Consider the following 4,480-nt stretch of genomic DNA (forward strand, 5'->3'; position numbering starts at 1 on the left):
TTTGGTTGTAAATTATGCTGCCAAAGTAACAGTTAATTTTTTAACATTGTACAAGAATTGTACACGTTTTATCTGCATCCGCTTACAGATAGGACATACTAAATCGTAATATCACCGGTTTAACATAAGATGGGAGAGCAGAATAAACGCAGAATAAATATATCAAATATTTTAATGGATTTTTTAAAACTCCTGTCAACTATACAGAACTATCATAAAAACATGCCAGTAAACTCCTATCGGTTGGGTTAAGTTATAAATTTAGTCTACAGTGGGCAACCTTTTTTATAACATGGGCCAGAATAAATTTTACGTTTTTTTCCGCGGGCCGTAGTAGTTAATTGACGCCTTCTTGTGACTTGTAATTTTTTTAGTCTGCAAATATGAAATAAATAAATAAAAAGTTAATTACTACATTTATTTCTCTTATCGTTTTCGAAAATTACAAAGAATTAATTGGAAAAATAACTAATTAATAGTTATTTTTCCAATTTAATAATCTATTAAAGATCTCGCGGGCCGGATAGAAACTTTTCGCGAGCCGTAGCTGGCCAGCGGATCGGGGGTTGCCCGCCGTTGATTTAGTCTGCTCATAATTCACATAATCAGGCGAGGGTGGCCGAATATCTAGCAGGCGGCTAACAGCCCACAACCGCTCCGGGATATAAAGTTGGACGCTTTATGCGTGTGTTGCTTCTACCAGCTAAACTGGGTGAGGTTGGTGCTCTGTAAACCGCATGTGCTAATGCCTATATAATCTGGCTGATTAGAAACTGACCCAGTTTCGACATTCCTTCCGCCACCGAATTATTCGAATATACAATAGCAATCTTATCGTTTTTTTTTCACATGTAGTATAGAAATTTGTAAAAGATACATAATGCAGTTATAATAAAATATTAATTTTAATTAATTCAAAGTACGTTAAAATATGAAAATTTATATTTTATAAAATACAAGGGAAGGTCATTGGAAGGTGGAAGCGGTGCTTCCATCGCTTCCAATGACGGCACGCCACTGTTTTAGAGAAGTCTACAGTTTTTACTGGCTTATCGAACAAATGAATACGAATGGACCCTAGACCAGTGATTCTTAACAGGGGGCCGCGGCCCCTGGGGGTCCATAAGAAGTTTGCCGGGGGCCGCCAAATTATGCAAAATTTCCTTCAGAATATAATAAAAAGAAAATTAATGTATAACCGAATATCGTATTGAAAAGTGAAATAAGAAAGATAAAGTTTTCCTATTTAGTTTTTTTTTATTTGTTTTTTATTTGTTCCTACATACAACTTTGTTAGTACAGAAGAAATAAATGTAAATATGCTACTTACACCGCAGTATTTACTTCTTTTATTCCAAAGCAATTTTAAGAAACTATTAATGCTTGGAATTTTAAAAATAATTAGGAAAAATAGTAGGCTTTGAAAATTTAAATATTTTTGCAAAAGTTATGCAAAATCCTTACCACAAGTGGGCGTTTTAGTTTTAGTTTAGTTTTAGCATCGACATTGGATCGATTTATCGACATGTTTCTTATTTTATTTTCTGTTAAAAATTAATGAGTTTTCATGTTTAATTGTGAAGTTTGAATGTTATTTAAATAGATAATGAAATAATAAAGTTATGATTTACATTTATTATATAAAAATAAAGCAATAATAAAAAATCAATTTATTATAGATAAATTATCAAATATAAATTATTATTTAAAAATGGGGGTCACAAAAAAATTATGAAATATTTGGTGGGCGGCGAGTATAAAAAGGTTAAGAACCACTGCCCTAGACCATCACTGACGCGCAATTAACTGATTGCCCCTAGAAGTCGGCTTCTTACAGAAACACAGCTTCCCTGTCATCAAATGTCACGGCACGCCACTGATACAAACAGATTTAGATGACAACTATCAAGCTAATTTATTTTTGCATTTGATTACGTGCTTCATTGCCATGTAATTCAATATGAGTGAGCTCCAATAAAGCATATATTTTGTTGTTAAAATTGAAAAATTTTATTGTATTACCAGTAAAAATTTACATATTTGAAACTTATAAAGCATTATTAAATAAAAAATGAAATTCCAGTATAAAATAAGTCTTAATTCTTTTCATTCTTATAACGTTTACTAGATTTTAATAATAAACATTAAAAAATTACTCATATATATTTGCTTTATTACAAAAAATTAAAGCAGTTTTTGTTTTACCTTGTATATGTTAAATGTTCAATTTGTTTTAATCATTGTTTAAACATTAATACATTTTTAATGTTTATTATTAAAATCTTATATATAGATCTAGTATATAAAATCTATATATAAATATAGCTTATATACATAATGAGTAATCAAATGAGAGTAAACTTGTAATAGTATGACAAGTTGGTGATAGCATCAGTTGGCAGTGCAACAAGCATTGACAGCTTAACAAGTCTGACTTGTCCTTGTTCTACTTCTCATATCTTGATAATCTGGTATATTTATTTATTATTTGATATTTTTCAAGTAATATCCCAGCTTTGATACACTTTCTCTAACAATTTCTCCAATTCAGGAAGCATTTAGAAAAATTAGTCTATTCAGGAATTGCAAAATTTTCTTCAGTTCTTCCTGTATAAATTCTATTGATATAAATTATTTTTCTTTTAAATATTCTTTAACTTTGAGTAAAGAAAAAAATCATTAATAGTCAAATAAAAAAGAAGAATAAAATGACTGCAGAATAGCAGTTCTGTGTTTCATCAGATAGTTACTGGATTATAATGGCTGGCTACTTTTCCACTACATGATCATTATTGTGATTTTTTCAGTTTTGAATTACTTATGCTATTTATAATACAGTCAAACCTGTTTTTGTGCGGTCTTTTTCTGTGCGATTTTTATTTGTGCGGTATATGAAAATTTCAATCAAATTGGAACATAATTGACTCCTGTAAAATTTTTAAAAACTCCTATCGGTTGTTTTCTATGACATCAGCAGGTTTTTTCATTTTTTATTCAGTAAAATTTTTTTCTCATACGTTTATTTCGGTTCCCTCTTATTTTAATAGCATAAAAACCATAAATATTATGTTATATTTGAACAGATGCGGTAAGTTAGCTCCCCTCCAGCTTTAGACTGCAGGTGTGAAATTTCACGCCTTGTTAAATGAAATAACACTTCCTGCAGCTATATTTATCAAATAAAATCATTATTCAACGATTATTTTTAACTTTTTAATGTTAGATTCGTATTTAAGTGGAAATAATTAATTAATATAAAAATTAAAATTCTTAGAGGATTTTTTTCCCCATTAGGTGTTGCAGAAAAAGGCCCAAGGAGTTAAAAAAGCAATTCCTAGTTATTTCGTACGGTTTCGAGTTATTTTCTACGTGAGACTTTTTTTATGCGGTCCCTATTCACCGCATAAAAAAATATTTTTTTAATTGTGTTGCGAAAACTATTTTTTATAGCCACTCGTGAAGTTTCGCGCGATTTTTTTTTATGCATTTTCTTTTATGCGGTCTCTATCCCCCGCATAAAAACAAGTTTGACTGTATTTTGATTTTGATAAAGCTTCCTCCCTAAAAACTTTTATTTACTGAAAATAAAAAAATACTGAAAGAATTTTTTTGATATATGTTTGTCAGCTTTTTCTTTCTCTAATTTAACACAAATTTTATTGCATAATCTGTTCTAAACTTGAATGAAAATACCTATACCTATAAAGACCTATTACATACATGTGAGATAGTTCTGTGATTATCATCATGTGTAAATTACAGAAACTTGTATCTCTTTTTAACACCCCATTCCTGGAACTTTTTACACACACCGTGATATTAGGTGATAGCTTGGAAACAAGAATTGCTTTCAACACTAATCTTTATTTTTTATTCATATTTTAGAATATGATGCTGTTGGTTTCCTAACGAAGAAAACTTCATTAGGAAACCAACAGTTTCCTAATGGCTCATATTACTGAGATGTAAAAAGAATTAATAAAATAATGATAATGACTACAAATGAAAATTAATTAAAAAAAGAAAAATTAATATCATCATTAAAGAAAATAAAGTTAGAATCAAAGAATATCTCCTTTATAAAATCAATAATAAAATACTACATATTTATATTTAAAATTTTAATTTAATATTCAGATTTTTAAACAACACTTGCTATTTTCTTTGAGAAAAATATAAATAAATAAATTATGATGTATTTAATAAATTATATTCACAGGCTGAACAGTCTTGATATTAATACAGTAATTAAAAAGGAAATGAAATACAATGATAAGTTTGTTCTATACAAAGTTTTCATATCAGTGAATATTAAAATATTCTACAAATACTGATAATAAAAATTTGTATTATTATTGTATATACAATTCTAAAAATAAATAATACAATCAAACACATACGAAATAAAAATTATTTTCATATATCATTAATGAAACATAACAGATTTTCTAATATTTTATAAAAGAGATAAAAAATCAGA

The sequence above is a fragment of the Centruroides vittatus genome, unplaced genomic scaffold, assembly GCF_030686945.1.
Source record: "Centruroides vittatus isolate TY-2023 unplaced genomic scaffold, ASM3068694v2 contig_3119, whole genome shotgun sequence".
NCBI lineage: Eukaryota > Metazoa > Arthropoda > Arachnida > Scorpiones > Buthidae > Centruroides > Centruroides vittatus.